The sequence below is a fragment of the Urocitellus parryii genome, chromosome 5 (genome assembly GCF_045843805.1).
Source record: "Urocitellus parryii isolate mUroPar1 chromosome 5, mUroPar1.hap1, whole genome shotgun sequence".
NCBI classification, from domain to species: domain Eukaryota; kingdom Metazoa; phylum Chordata; class Mammalia; order Rodentia; family Sciuridae; genus Urocitellus; species Urocitellus parryii.
Window position 1 is genome coordinate 86,086,471 of NC_135535.1, and position 16,851 is coordinate 86,103,321.

A 16,851-nucleotide genomic window follows, 5' to 3' on the forward strand; every position below is an offset into this window, starting at 1 on the left:
TGTTTTCTTGCCTTCTGTTAAGAGTCCCTATTCATAGTTGAGCTACTGGTTTCAACAGTCTAAAAGTTCTGTACAGGATGGCTCATTTTTATATTAGGTACACTCCTGGAATGCTTTGAAGCCATGTAATTTTAGTATATTTTTTATATAGTTTAAACTCACCCAAAGGAACTTTCCATTGACTACAAACTTATAGTAAACACTTTTATAAACCTGAAGGATTATCTTACATTACTCTGTTACTTTCTCAGTATTTTGTTTTCTGAAAAAGCATTTTGTAGAGTAAAAGTTGATTTTCTTAAAACATTACATTCCTCTCAAAACTTGGTGTGTGTGTGTGTGTGTGTGTGTGTAGTATTAGATAAATTTAATAATCATTTTTTTCTTCTTTTTTTTAAATTAGAGCTTTATAGTTATATATAGTAGTTGGGTTCATCCGAACAAACTCATACATGCATGTAATTGGATTTCAGTTTATGATTTCCCTCCTGTCCTCCCTCCCCTCCTCTGTTCTCCTTCCTCTACTCTACTAGACTTTCTTATTTATATTTGATTGGTTCTTTTTACTTATACAAAATAGTGAAATTCCTTGTGGTATTTTTATATATGCACATAACATGATTTTTTAAAGAATTTATTTTGCATTGTCTCCCAGTTCCCATCCCTCCACTCTACCCTTCCATCTCTTTCTTCTACATTACTTATCTTTCCTTTATCTTTATATTATCTTATTCTTTCTTTCCCCTTTCCTTTATTTTACTCTAGCTTCTACATATGAGAGAAAACATTGGACCTGTGAGTTTCTTAGTTTGGCTTCTATTGTCAAGATTTTCAAGCCATTTACTTAATTAATATGTGAAAAAAGTTGTCTTTTGAAAATTAAGTAATACTTTTTCAAAGCTAAGAAGCTTATTTGTTTACCCATAGCACATTTGTATTTTAAGAAGAAACAAAAATGTCAGGTTTTCCTACAAATGCTTAAAGATGTAAAATACATTGCTTTATTGATTTATTTTCTTTAAACATTGGAAAGAATTGAGGATTAGATTAGAAAGAATTGAGGATTAGATTGAAAATATGAAATGAAAATTTTAATATTCTAAGAACATACATATTGAAAAATACCATTTGAAATATACTAGCATCAAAAATTATAAAAACTCTAAAGCAGTATAGGAAATGGATATGACATAATGCTAAATACAAAGAATAGTATTTTCAGTATGAATATAACTAAATAAAATTTAAGGCTTAAAGGGAGAAGAACCCAGAAATCTGTTCTCAGCTGATAGAGAGGTAGGAAATGAGTGGTTTATTCTCTTTAAAAATTTGCTAGGAGGCTCGGTTTGTGGCCCAGTGATAGATTGCCTGCCTCACATGTGTGAGGCACTGGGTTTGATTCTCAGCACCACATATACATAAATGAATAAAATAAAGGGCCATCAACAACTAAAAAATATTTTTTTTAAAATTTGCTACTTTTTTAAGATGTTCTTTGAGTAATAAGATTATTTTTTAAAATCTTTATTTTAAATTCCAGGTAGCATAACTTTAATAGAGTTTAACATTATTTTTAGTTCTCTTCACTTTCCTAGACATATGAAATAATATAATCTCTGCTCCCCCTTGAAGTTAGGCATGATATGTGACTCACTTTAACTAATAAAGCATGAGTGGACATTACAAATTGATGACTAAGGGGATATGGGTAGAATGGATAAATAGAACTAGACCTAAAATTATTTCAATGTGCAGTAAGGAGCCAAAATGAAACCCTACTAAGTTAAAATGTGGCAAGATTTGTGATTTTAAATTCATGAAAATGAAGAATACAAGGTATAAAAATTGTTATGAGCATGAGAGTATCTAGAAATATTTCTTCTTTTTTAATTTTTAATTTTTTTTAATTGTAGGTGGACACAACAGCTTTAGTTTTATTTATTTATTTTTGTGTGGTGCTGAGGATCAAACCCATTGCCTCACACATGCCTCACACAAGCGCTCTACCACTAAGCTACAACCTCAGCCCTAGAAATATTTATTCTTGATCTGTCAAAACATTAGACAATTCTCCCCTACTGAACCAAGTTTTGTTGTCATAATTCATGTTTTATAAAATTTATAAGCATTTTATATAAGAATTATATTAATTTAAAAATTGTGAAACAATAATTGGAATCAAACATTTGATTCACTCTCAGTGAATTCAAAACCACCAGTTTTGAATGGCCCTTACCAAAGTATTCATCTTTGCCCTAATTTTGTTATCACTTAATGTTACATTGAACAATTTCAGCTTATAATGATGATGAAGGTACCCAAATGCTAATACTGAAAGTGCTGCAAGAGTGCATCAAGGAAAAGCATTATGCTGGATAGTTAAATGCACATTTTACAGAATACTCAAATAGTCCAGGAAACTTTACATCATGCAATTAATGGTATAGCAGAAATTGTTTATTTTATGATAAACATGTGATATGATAGCTTTCCAGAGCTTGGAAAGCTTGGTCAAAAACTGAATGGAGGGACTTGATGTCATCAGAGGATTGATTTTTAAAAAGCATAGTGATTGAATATCAGATGAGAATAACACCATTTCTAGGGCATATCCTTTCAATGCTCCCAGACAGGTATGTGTGTAAGTTTATGCTTATATGTATGTGATCTGTTCTTCCAAAACTCCTGTAGCATTCTTAAAAAGCTAATATAAATAAGACTGGAGGGCTGGGGATGTGGCTCAAGCGGTAGCGCGCTCGCCTGGCATGCGTGCGGCCCGGGTTCGATCCTCAGCACCGCATACCAACAAAGATGTTCTGTCCGCAGAGAACTAAAAAAATAAATATTAAAAAAAAATAAGACTGGAGTCTGAGTTTTCCATTGAAATGAGAAAATCCAGTAGTAGTGGTAAAGTACATTATTCCAAGGCAGGAGGATAGAGCCATCTCCTGAGGAGGAGGTGGAGGTGATAGCCAGAAAAAGCAGTCCTCCACCTCCAAGGTACACATTATGCAAGGAGAGAGGGCAGACTTCAACATTCATTAGCTGGACCTAAATCTGCCACAGATGTTGAGCAATGAGAACTACCTTTTGTAGTTCTGAGTAGATGCAGAGCAAAAATCACTACATTTATAAAGACAGCAGTTCAAAAGAGGAGGACAAGATAATTATATGGAATCAGAGAGGTGGGAGATGAAAAACTGGTGGATAAAAGCAGGAGGTTCAATATCTATAACAAATGAAGTACCATAATTTGAGAATAGAAAGGATGAGTTTGATGTAATAATTGGCACTTGCAACTGGCTTAGATTTAAAATGAAATAAATATTGATTCTTTATAAAGTTTAAAATCAGATTAAAAGTTTAATAAAAAAATTAAAACTCAAGAACATAATAAAAGTATTTGAAGGGAATGTAGTAAATTTTTAAAATTTTTACTATGAAGGTTTTTTTTAATCAGTGCATCATTCAAAACCATGAATGAAAGATTGATTAATTAGATTTCAACATTTTGTAGCCAAATAAACCTTACTGTAAACCAATTGGAAGACTATAGACTAAGCAAAATATTTCAAAATATATGACAAATGGTTAATATGTTAATATAAAGAATTTGTACAAATCAGAAGAAAATTTTCCAACATAAAATTAAACAAAAGATGTGAGCAGACAGTGGGTAGGGGAGTATAGCTAGTTAATAAAAATATGAAAACATATTCAAATAAGGAATAAAAATAGACCCCTATCTATCTTTCTCTCTATATAATTTCTTATCAAAATGAGTATGAGACACACAGATGTTTTCATGTATAGTTGTTAGCAGTGTGAATTTGTTCAGTCCTTATTTTGGCAATATGTAAATGTGCCTGTGATTAGAGATTTAACTTTTAAGAGTTCATTATTAGGAAATAATGGTACAAATAAATAAACATGTCAAGATATTCATTGACTTATTTTTTATAGTAGCAAAAGTCTGTGGAAGAAAATGATTATAAAATATCCAAATACAAATAACTGTTTAAAATGACAATAGGTCTTACATGCTTTTATATGGAGAAATGCATAGCATGTATTGTTAAGATATTTTTTTAAGTAATGGGCTCTAATTGAAATATGAATTAGTTTTTGGGAGGAGGGAGAATATTATTTGTGACTGTGTAGAAAAGAACCTGAGAACCTTTTTATCAAACTGTTTTGAGGGTGGGGAGAGGCCTGAGTAAGGTAAGAGGATGTTATCAGTGATTTTTCCTCTGTATACACTTCCGTATTTTTTGTTTTGAGTAACTAAGGACTGAGCAGGCACTTTCCTCACAGGAAATGAAACACTATACTTCCTGTTTTGCTTTTAAAGGGGGAAAGTTCACAATTTGCCTGTGCAGCTGCACTTGTGCTTTTGCTCCCATCATTGTGAAATTCCTTCCTCCCATCACCCTCATCCATCCACTTTACCTAACTTCCTCTGATCTTTCAAGCCTTGCTTAAAATTCACCTCTGCAACTTTCCTCAGATTAAATGAGATGTCCCTCCCCTGTTCTCTGATCATTCTGTTTTAATGGTATTAGAATTCTTAAACACTAAAGGATGACCTTGAAGATAAGAATTTATTGATCAACTTCATATTTACATAGCACAGGGCCTGTTAAAGGGTAAGGGCTCTGTGACTATTTATTGAATGAAGGGAAGAAAAAGTGAATGGATGGTTAAGTGATGAAAAGCAGATCCCGGTTTCTTGTAAGCAACTTACAGTAAGGCCAGCCACCATGTCATAAAGATTTAGCTCCTTATGCTCACATCCAATTATTCTGTGTTTTAGGGAAACTTAAGACCCTTTCCATTGGAGCTGGGTGTGCTGGAGATCATTTCTGCTACCTTTCAGGATTCTACAACCTTGTCACTAGGGACCTTCTTCTTGTAGCGACCCAACATAGAACGTGGTGATGGGAAGACTCTTCCCACCACAGTGGCAGCCCCGGGTTGCTCCTCACATTTGGGGCTCTTGAGTTTGCAGTCATATTTAGGTATGATGTTTGAGTTTGTATTTCTTTAAAATGATAGGCACATGGGAATGCTCACAACCCTAAATGTCATCCATAACACTATATTTTTGGGTAGTAAAATGCATTCCATGTAAATTAAAGATTACCCATAAAATGAATAGACAGATTTACTTTTTTGTTTTTCTTTGTTTTCTTTATTTTATGTTTGTTTTGTTCTTCTGCATTGGAACCTGAACCCAGAGGCACTCTACCACTGAGCTACATCCCCAGACCATTTTATTTTATTTTATTTTATTATTATTTTTTTCATCTCACATGCTTATGTTTATTTTATTTTTTTCCTTTTTTTTATTGTTGGTCGTTCAAAACATTACATAGTTCTTAATACATCATATTTCACAGTTTGATTCAAGTGGGTTATGAACTCCCAATTTTACTTTTTATTTTGAGACAGGGCTTGGCTCGGTTGTCTAAGCTGGCCTAGAATTTGCAACCCTCCTATCTCAGCCTCTTGATTTGCTGGGATTACAGCACCCAGTTCTATGTTTTATTTTTAGAGGAAGAAGATTCTCTATTTTTACATTTTTTGTTTACCTCCATAATTTTAGATTGGCATATTTTAATAAATATGTCTCAAATCTTTGTCTTTGAAAACTGATTATAATGCAAATATGGTTTAATAATACAAGAACTTGTGACTTCAGAGACCTGAATTATGATTTATATGTGAGGTAATCAAAATAATCAATATTTAATACTTGGTTAGCTTAAAAAATTAATTCTTTACAGATTGTAGTCATTGTTTCTTTTTGAGGAGCCTATTAAGAACTTGACCACTAGAGGGCTCTTAATACCATATCTTAGTTAACTTAAAATGGGTACTACTAAAAGTATAGTAGGTATTGTCCTCCAAATTAATAGATCATTAAAAAAATTTAGAAAGGCCTAAATTAAGAGTACATATTTATGAAAATTTTAGAAATAATAATTTCCCTCAGAAATAATGATTTAAGAGTTGTACTTGATAGAAATAGGTCTTTGAACTTTTTTAAGGGATGCATTTTGGAGGAATTTATTTATTTTTTTACTAGAGGAATTTAGATAAGAAGGGAAGGAAGATATTCTGGTCAGTATGTGAAAAGTATGGATATATGAAATAGCTTTATGGATTTGGGAATTTCTAGGCATCATCATGGATAAATTAAAATCCATGAACATAGCCCATGTAAAAAAAAAAACCTAATATCAAAGTTCCTTAACATTCAGCAACCTTCAACTTTCCACAAATTGACTTTGCAAGTACATTTCCATGATCATAACTTGGACCTTGTTCTTTTTTCTTTACTCAACAAATATTTGTTGAATGCCTGTCTCTATGTTCCCAGCCCTTAGGAGACAGTGGGGAAAGGACAAGTAAGGTTCCTGCTCTTAAAATTCATATACGATTCAGGAGAACCCAACAATAAATAAGAAAAAATGGACAATACCAGATGATAATAAATGCCATGAACAGGATTAAAATGGTGGTAATATTAGATTAGGTCTTTAGAAAGGCCTGCCCCCACTGAGGTAATTTTTAAGCTAAGATCCAAATCACAAGAAAAATTAGTTAATGACTGAGGTGAAAATAGTCTTAGGACACAATTATAATTATTGCAAAGGTTGTAAGGCAGAAGTGAGGACCAGGAAGAAAAAAGATAGTGTGATGAAGTCAGAGAGAGAGGCAGGGCCAGATAAAGCAGGGCCTTGCAGGCCTGCATGAGAAGTTGGGCTTTTATTGTAAATGCAACAGGAAGCCATTAAAAGACTAAGTAGGAGAGGAACATGATCTGATGTAAGACTTTGAAAGATTATTCTGGCTGCTGTGTAGAGAACAAATTGGGAGAAGCCAGAATAAAAAATACAGTATCTAGTTTAATAGTACTGGTAGAACATAGTCCAAGTCATTGTGGCTTGGACAAAGGTGACAATAAGAGTCCTGGGAAAATGGATATATTTGGGATATGTCTTGGAGGTAAAATAAACACATCTTGTCAACTAGGTAGATGGTGGTACAATTTACTGAGAAGGACAAGAATGGGAGATGATGGCATTGAAATAAGTTTTGTTTGGGTCATGGTAACTTTGGGGCATACAAATGGGAATGCCTAGTACACATTTCCTCTGGAGTTCAAAGGATTGTCAGACACAAGTACCATGGACATGTTCTTGTGCTGGTTGTTCATTGCACTTCTAGAATCAACCAATGCACACTACGTGTGGCTTGAAAGGCATTATTAGTAGCTGCTATTTGGGAACCATTGGCCTTTAGACAGTACTTTATTAAAGCCACAGGAGTGAATGAGACTTTAGCAGATTCAGGATAATCATTACTTTTATCCAAAATGAAGCAAATAATGCTATATTTTCAAAATTCATCTTCTACTTCTGTCAAGAAATTATTCTGAAGTCATGGTTATCTTTAAGTAGATTTCAGATCAATTAATGTTTTTATGTAGATCTTTGAATGACAAAAAGGTTTGAGACATTCTATCTGTAAAGTGTTCAGTGCTGACATTTTGCGGATGTGCAGTATCAGCATCACTACTTCTTTAATAGTTGTTGTCAGCAGTCTCCCGTATTCTCTATGGATACTTTTATGATTTTTGTGGGTTTTGGTTGGTTTAGTTATGTTTGTATATTTAAATCTTTTCTCTATTTTGAATTTATTTTAAAATGGGAAGAATGTATCTTAATTTATTTTATTGTGAATCTTAGCCAGCTGTCTTAATACATTAACCATATAAACCTTCTGTTGACCTGAAATGCCATATGGCAAATTTCCAAGTGGATTCTAAGACCTGTTTTTGGAATCTCTATGGTTTTCACTAACCCATCCAATTATGAGTCAGATTGTGTTTATAAAAATTCAGATTGTAATGCAAAAAAAAAAAAAACCTCCAAATAACAACAACAACAACAAAATACAAAGTACATGTATAATGGCATAAGTTGGCGTGAACATACTTTATATACAGGGATACAAAAAATTGTGCTCTATATGTATAATAAGAATGCATTCCATTGTTGTTATGTATTTAAAAATAATAAAATCAATAAAAAATTCAGATTGCACACATATTAAAAGAATTTACATGACACAACATGAGTACATTCATAAATTTACAATGAAAAACACTTTTCTGGTGTTCCACAAAGTTCTTCCATGTTATAAGCCAATTTTTATATATATATTGAGCCCCAAAGTGCCTTTGAAACGTTATACTTTAACTACTTTCTCTGCCTTATATTTTATTAACCTTTCCAAGCAAACATATTTTTTGAAAATGTTATTTACTATAAACTTATTATAAACCTGTAAACTTAGTGCAGTTCACATAAAAAATCCAGTTGGCAAGTCTTAAAAATTCAAGTCTTAAAAAAACACTATTAAAGTTTATCTAGAAGAAAAAAAATACATGGAAAATAACTAGTTTTGTAAAAGAATTATGATAGAGGCTTCCATTACAAGATATAAATCATGATAAAAGTGTGAATAAAGGAGTACTTTTTCAGCTTCATTCCAACAAACACAGGAGTTTTATAATGTATAAAACCATGAAGGATTATATTGTCAACAGATGAGGTCTGAAGTTCAAGTTTTGTACAAGAGTGTGTTCTGATGACACAGCTGTAAACTTTCCCTCTGAAGATTCAATACTTGAGTCTGCTGAAATCAACTGTGGACAGATTAACAGGAGAAAAATCATACACATTAAATGTGCACAGGAGCCGAACAAAATCTGAAACTCAAAGAAGGTCCAAGATGCTGGAAGCTTAAACATTTGCTTCACAGGAAGAGGAAAATGAGGGAGGCAGGGCATTTAGAAGTTTGGAAATGATTTTTTAGGGAAATGAATGAATTGGGACCAAGGCGGCAGACAATGGCCTGGAACAAAGTTCTTTGGGCTCTGGATAAGGTGTTTGATTTTCAGCCTTTGCCTCTGTGATATAGCTTTACTCTTCCTTGGTTAATGAAAATTTGGTAAGAGGACTGAAGGCAATTATGTTCCTGTTTGGCAGATCTGGCTGTTAGGTAGATACGGGAACTTCAGAGAAAAGCCTCTCCCTGAACTTGGGATAGGTGGATGTCAAGGGAAGGTCAGGGGGACTTTCGTTTTTGAGAGAGCTCCTTGGGCCTCTTTCACTTTCTTTTAGTTTTTAGTATACTGAAACATTGAGCCTTTAGTTATCATTTCTTGAGACTTGTTACTGCAGCTTTCTGTCACTATAACAAATTACCTGAGATAGTTAATTTATAAAGAGAAAAGTTTATTTTGGCTCTGGTTTAAAGGTTCCAGTTCACAAAGGGTGAACTCAGTTGCTTTTAGGCCTGTCATGTGGGTGCCAGTTGACAATGGCAAGGAGAGTATAACAAAGCAAACTGCTGTCCTCATGGTCAGGAATCAGAGAGAAAGGGGTTAGGGCCCCACAATCCCCTTTGGGGGCACACCCCTAGGACTTAAGAACCATCTAAAATTATCCTCCTTCTAAAGGTCCACAGCAGCTTCCAATAGCCCTACTCTGAGGACCAAGCCTTCAAATAAACACATGAACTTTTGAGAGACTTCAACATCTATATTATAGCAGCTCCTACACTGCAATCACAGAAAAACATTCTAGAGTGACTACCAAGATGCAAGAACTTACACAAATCTATAAATTGGCCCACTGCTTCCTTCATCAAGAAGTCTAACTTCAAAAGTTAGTCAAAATCAAAAAGTCAATTGAGCTTGAGTAATATAAAAATTAAAAACTTTTTTAAACTATGTAACACCATAGGTTGAATTCAGGATTATTCTCTTTATTGTGTGATAACATAGAAGTTGATATTTTCTTGTTGCATGCTGCCATACGGTGGAAAAATTCTGTTGAAAGAGTCTGAATAATTCTTAATGTTCTTCAAGGTAAGAAGCCAGTTTGAAGAATTCTCAAAGTTTTGAAGACAGGAATTAGCCTGACGTACTTGTTGGTCTGATACTTGGTGTTTTAATGATGATAATTCTTCCTATAAGAAAGAAATACAACTTGGACACCTAGATGACTCACAGGCACCCCAAATTCAACATGTCTAAAATTATTGACATGATTTCCCCCACTAAATCTGTCTCTCCTTCTGTTATCATTCTCCACTAATTACCTAAGCCAACACCTGAGATCTGACCTTATTCTCTTCCTCACCTGATATCTATATTCAATCAGGCAGTTATGCTGATTTTACCAACACATCATCTCTCACATGTGCTCCTTCTAGTGGCCCTGATCTCTCCACCCTGAATTTGTAATCCTTACTGAGCATTCCATTCATCAGCTGACCATTGGCATACTCTTTCCAAAGTTTCTTCATGTTAGTTTCCTATTGAAGGCCTTTTGTGGTCTCTCCTTCACCCACAGGAGAAATCCTGATCTTCAGAGGGCATCCAAATTTTTTCATAAAGTAACCCCTGCATCTTTCCGGTCTCCTATTTTTTATACCCTCCTGACATGCCTCCTTCTATTCATACCGGACTAAATGGGGTGCTTGGCACCCTCTGTTTTGCTCATGCTTGGAATTCCCTCTCACCATTTTTGGTGAAGCCCTAATTGTCTTTCAATATTTAGTTCAAACTTTACCACCTTTAGATAGTGCTTGTTGTCATTACCTACCTGTTTTCTCAGAGAATTGGGAAATTGTGGATCCCTTACCTTCCACTGTAGCATCTACAAAATTATATTATACCTATTTCTTTATTTGTTTCCTCAGTAAACTGGAAAATCCTTAAGTCAGTTTTTTTCTTTTTAATTCCTAGTGTTCTTGTCAGTTTTTTTTCTTTTTAATTCCTAATGTCTAGGTAATATGGTGCAATTTAGAGATCTATAAACATTCTTTGAATAAGTGAGAAGTTTCAGAGGCACCATGGAAAGGGTTGCAGAAAATAAAAGATTGTTAACACTGGTCAAGAGGAAGACACATAGCTAGGCACAGTGGCTCATGCCTATAATCCCAGCAGCTTGGGAGGTTGAGGCAGGAGGATCACCAGTTCAAAGCTAGCTTCAGCAATTTAGCAAGGCACTTAGCAACTCCTCAGGATCCTATCGCTAAATAAAATATAAAAAAGGGCTGGGGATGTGGCTCAGTGGTTAAGCACCCTGGATTCAATCCTCAGTTACTCCATCACCCTCCGCCCCTGAAAAAAAAAATTCACAAAGACACATAGGGCATTACGCTGCTGAGAGTAAGGGAAAAGATAACTATGAAGGGTGATTTTGTGTATGGTGATTGAGGATGGAGACTCACTCTGCAATTAACAGGCTTTGAGTTTCTGGTTAGACTTCTGGCATAAGGTCCTTCTAGTGCTGCAGAAGTACTAATAGTATCTGAGGTCAAATGGAGTTTTCTGGATACCAACCAGTTTGCAAGTATCAGCACACATATACCCAATTTCTATAGCAACATTACAGTCATATTGTGCTTTACCATACACTGAATTCTTTTACTTCCATTATTTTATTCATCCCTTTAAACAGTTATGTCCCTAAGCTTCCATTTCCTTAACTAGAAGAGTTGTTTACAAGATATATTACATGTCTGGTACATAGTTAAGTACCAAATATCTTGTTGACAGCTCAGGATTTGAGGCTCATCATTTTAAATGACTTGTTCAAGGTCACAGAAATAAGTACTGGCAGATTTAGACAAAAATTCAGATTATTTGCCCATATTTAATTGGATTATTTCTTTTAAAAATTTTTTATCCTTTTTATTTGTACATGACAGTAGAATGTATTTTGACATATTACTTATACATGGAGTATAACTTCCTATTTTTTTCATTGCACATGATATAGAGTTACACTGGTTATGTATTCATACATAAACATAGGAAAGTAATGTCTGATTCATTCTACTGTCTTTCCTATTCCCTTCTCCCCATCCCTTATCTTCATCTCCCTTTGTCTAACCCAAAGTAATTCCTCCATCCACCCTTTTTTGTGTGTTAGCATTCACATCAGAGAAAACATTTGGCCTTTGATTTATTGGGACTGGTTTATTTCACTTAGCATGTTAGTCTACAGATTCATTATTTACTGGCAAATACCATAATTTTATTGTTCTTTATAACTTTATAATATTCTATTGTGTATATATGCCATATTTTTTTTATCCACACTTCTGTTAAAGGGCGCCTATGTTGGTTCGATAGTTTAGCTATTGTGAATTGAGCTGCTGTAAATATTGATGTGTCACATCAGTATAGGTATGCTGATTTTAAATCCTTTGGGATATATACTGAGGAGGAGGATAACTGGATCAAATGATGGTTTCATTCCAAGTTTTCTGAGGAATTACTACAGTGCTTTCCAAAGTGCTTGCACCTATTTGCAGTCACACCAGCAATGTATAAGTGTACCTTTTCCCTCACATCCTAGCCAACATTTATTTTTACTTGTATTCTTGATAATTACCATTCTGACTAGAGTGAGGTGAAATCTCAGTGTAGTTGTTTTTTGTTTGCTTGGTTTTTGGTACTGAGAATTGAACCTAGGGGTGCTCAACCACTGAGCCACATCCCCAGCCCTTTTTTATTTTATTTAGAGACAGGGTCTTGCTGAGTTGCTAAGTGCCTTGCTAAGTTGCTGAGGCTGGCTTTGAACTCCCAATTCTCCTGCCTCAGCCTCCCAAGCAGCTGGGATCACAGGCATGTGCCACTCGGCCTCAGTGCAGTTTTAATTTGCATTTCTCTAATTGCTAGAGATGTTGAATATTTTTTTCATATATTTATTGACTGACTGTATCTCCTCTGTGAAGTGCCTATTCAGTTCCTTTGCCCATTTATTGATTGTGTTACTTGCGGGGGGGGGGTTGGTGTTAAGTTTTTGAGTTCTTTATATATCCTGGACATTAATGCACTATCTGAAGGGCAGGCAGAAAAGATTTTCTGCCATTCTGTAAGATCTCTCTTCACATTCTTGATTGTTTTCTCTCCTGTGAAGCTTTTTAAATTGATACTATCCAATTTATTAATTCTTGATTTTGTTTCTTGTGCTTTAGAAGTCTTGTTGAGGAATTCAGTTCCTAAGCTGACATGATGGAGATTGGGCCTGCTTTTCCTTCTAGTAGGTGCAGGGTCTCTGGTCTAATGCCTAGGTTCTTGATCCAACTTGAGTTAAGTTTTATGCATGGCAAGAGATAGGGGTTTAATTTCATTTTGCTACATATGGATTTCCAGTTTTCCCAGCACCATTTGTTTAAGAGGCTATTGTTTTCTCCAATGTATTGTTGTGCTTTTGTCTAGTATGAGATAATTATATTAATGTGGTTTGTCTCTGTGTCTTCTATTCTGTACCAGTGGTCTCCATATCTATTTTGGTGCTAATACCATGCCATTTTTGTTACTATAACTCTGTAGTATAATTTAAGGTCTGGTTTGTGATGTCTCCTGCTTTACTTTTCTCACTAAAGATTGCTTTGGCTATTCTGGGACTCAGATTTCCAAATAAATTTTATGATTACTTTTTCTATTTCTATGAAAGAACATAATTGGAATTTTAATAGGAATTACATTAAATCTGTATAGCATTTTTGGTATTATGTCCATTTTGATAATATTAATTCTGCCTAACCAAGAACATGGGATATCTTTCCATCTTCTAAGTACTTCTTCAATTTCTTTCTTTAGTGTTCTATAGTTTTCATTGCAGAGGACTTTTACCTCTTTTGTTAGATTGATTCCAAAATATTTAGTTTTCTTTGAGGCTTTCATGAATGGTATAATTTTTCTAACTTCTCTTTCAGTTGATTCATCACTGATGTATAGGAATGCAATTGATGTTTTGGTATTAATATTATATCCTACTACTTTGCTGAATTCGTTTATGAGTTCCAGAATCTATCTGGTGGAATTTTGGGAGCCTTCTAAGTGCAGAATCATGTCATCAGCAAATAGGGATACTTTTAGTTCTTTTTTTCCTATTTCTATTCATAGCCCTTTAATTTCTTTCTTTTGTCTAATTGCTCTGGCTAGAGTTTCCAGGACTATGTTTTAATAGAAGTGATAAAAGAGGGCATCCTTGTCTTGTTCCATTTTTTAGAGGGAATGCTTTCAATTTTTCTCCATTTAGAATGATGTTGACCTTGGGTTTAACATATATAGCTTTTGCAATGTTGAGGTATGTTGCTACCATCCCTACTTTTTCTTAGCATTTTGAACATAAATGGATGCTATATTTTATCAAATGCTTTTTTTGTGTCTGTTGAGATGATCATGTGATTCTTGTCTTTAAGTCTATTGATGTGATTAATTGCAGTGATTTCGGCATGTTGAACCAACCTTGCATCCCTGGATTGAACCCCATTTGATCATGGTGTAATATCTTTTTAATAGTTTTTTGCATGAAATTTGCCAGTATTAAGAATTTTTCCATGTATGTTTATCGGGAGTATTGATCTGAAGTTTTCTTTCCTCAATGTATCTTTGTCTGATTCTGGTATCAGGGTGGTGCTGGCTTCAGAGAATGAGTTTGGAAGGGTTCCTTCCTTTTTTCTATTTCATGAAATAATTTGAGGAGGATTGTTAATTCTTCTTTGAGCATTTAGTAGAATTCAGCTGAGAATCTGTCTGGTCCTGGGCTTTTCTTTGTTGGTAGGCTTTTGATGGCATTTCAGTTTCATTGCTTGAAATTGACATGTTTAAATTTTCTGTGTCCTCCTGATTCAATCTGAGTTGATAATATGTCTCTAGAAATTTGTTGAAGTCTTCAAGATTTTCTATTTTATTAGAGTATTAATTTTCAAAATTGTTTCTAATTATCATCTATTTCAGTAGTGTCTGTTGTGATATTCCTTGTTTATCATGAATTTTATTTTATTTTATTTATTTTTTTATTTTTTTATCATGAATTTTAGTAATTTCAGTTTTCTCTCCCTTTGTTAGCTTGGCTAAGGGTTTAACAATTTATTGAATTTTTTGAAAGAAAAAAATTTTTGTTTTGTCTTTTTTTGGATTTTATTTTTTTGTTTCAATTTAATTGATTTTGGCTCTGACTTTAATTATTTCCTATTATTCTGTTGCTTTTGGTGTTGATTAATTCTTTTTCTAAGGCTTTGAGATGTAAATATTAGGTTATTTATTTGGTGATTTTCTATTTTTTTAATTAATTAGCTCAATGCAATGAACTTTCTTCTTAGCACTGCTTTCATAGGGTTCCAGAGATTTTGATATGTTGCTTCACTCTTCTCACTTACTTTTAAGTACTTTTTATTTCATTGCTGATTTTTTCTTGCTATCCATTGGTCATCAAATAGTGTATTATTTAATTTCTAGGTGTTAGAGTAGCTTCTATTTTCTATTTTATCATTGATTTCTAGTTTCATTTCATTATGATATCACTGAATGTAAAGTATTATCTCACTCACTCACTCTCTCTCTCTTTTGTATTTGCTAAGAATTGCTTTAGTGGGCTAAGATATGGTCTATTTTAGAGAAGGATTCAGGTCATGTGGTACTGAGAAGATAGTGTATTCAGTCCTTGATGGATGAAATATTCTATATATGTCTAAATTATTAATTGTATTTTTTAAAATTCTATAGTGTCTTTATTTAGTTTTTGTTTGGAGGACCTATCCAGGGTGAGAGAGATTTGTTAAATTCACCCAGTATATTGTGTTGTGGTCTATTTGATTCTTGAAATTGAGAAGGGTTGGTTTGATGTACATAGATGCTCAATTGTTTGGGGTATAAATATTTATGCTTTTTGTGTCTTGTTGATGTATAATTCTCTTAAGCAGCATTAAATGTACTTCTTTGTCCCTTTTGATTAACTTTGGCTTCAAGTCCACTTTATCTGATATGAAGATAGAGACCCCTACTGGTTTAGAGTTCCTTTGAAGATATTTTTTTTTCTCATCCTTTTAACCTTAAGTCTATGGATATTTTGCCTATGAGGTGAGTCTCTTGGAGAAAGCATATTGTTGGGTCTTGTTTTTTCAATCAAATCTGCTAGTCTGTGTCTTTTGATAGATGAGTTTAGGCCATTTACATTCAATGTTATTATTGAGAAATTTTTATTCCCTGTCATTTTGATTTCTTTCTGGTTTTTAATTTGAATTAGTTTCTTTTTTTTAGATAGTATATTTTATGCTAATTGATTTATTAGATTTGTTAAAATTCAGATAATTTTTTGTAAATTTTATTTAAAAAATTGAAGAGGGAAATATAAATCAGTAAAAAATACATATAAGTTCAACTAGTAAAAGAGAACATGAAAATTGCTATGGAAATAAAACATTTATCAATTTTAGCTTTATGGTTGAAAACTAATCATGTAACTCTATGGTATATATACTGAAATCTAGACAATGAAAAGTGACAGGGAAATTGATTAAGCCAACAAGCCCTTGTTTGCTTCTTTTAGAATTACATACGAACATATACATTTGTAATACATAAAAACATGTTTACATATTTACCTAATTATATGATTTAGGTATTTATCAAAATGACTGCTTATCATATGTTTAAAGAGTTTGCTATGTTGGTCTTATTTAAAGTATGTTTTGAAGTGAGCAAAAGAACAACTCATAGACTGCTAGTCATAAGTGAAGACACTTTTAAATTGCCTCTTGAATTAGTTTCTGATTGTCTGTTCTTCTAGTGTAGTTCTTCTCTCTGCTGGTTTTCACATTTATTTTTCATTTCTTCTTCATGACATTTTATTGAGTATGCTTTGTGTAGTATAGGTTTTCTAGTTGTGAATTCTTTTAACTTTTGTTTATCCTGGAAGGTTTTTATTTAATCTTCCATTCTGAAACTTAATTTTGCTGGATATAGTATTC

General features: G+C 33.5%; 1 protein-coding gene across 1 annotated transcript in view; it reads left to right on the top strand.

Annotated features, from left to right (window-relative positions):
• The window catches only part of Dnai7 (dynein axonemal intermediate chain 7), a 73,491-nt gene that overhangs the window by 31,576 nt on the left and 25,064 nt on the right, over positions 1-16,851 (top strand). The gene's annotated exons all lie outside the window — the stretch shown is intronic.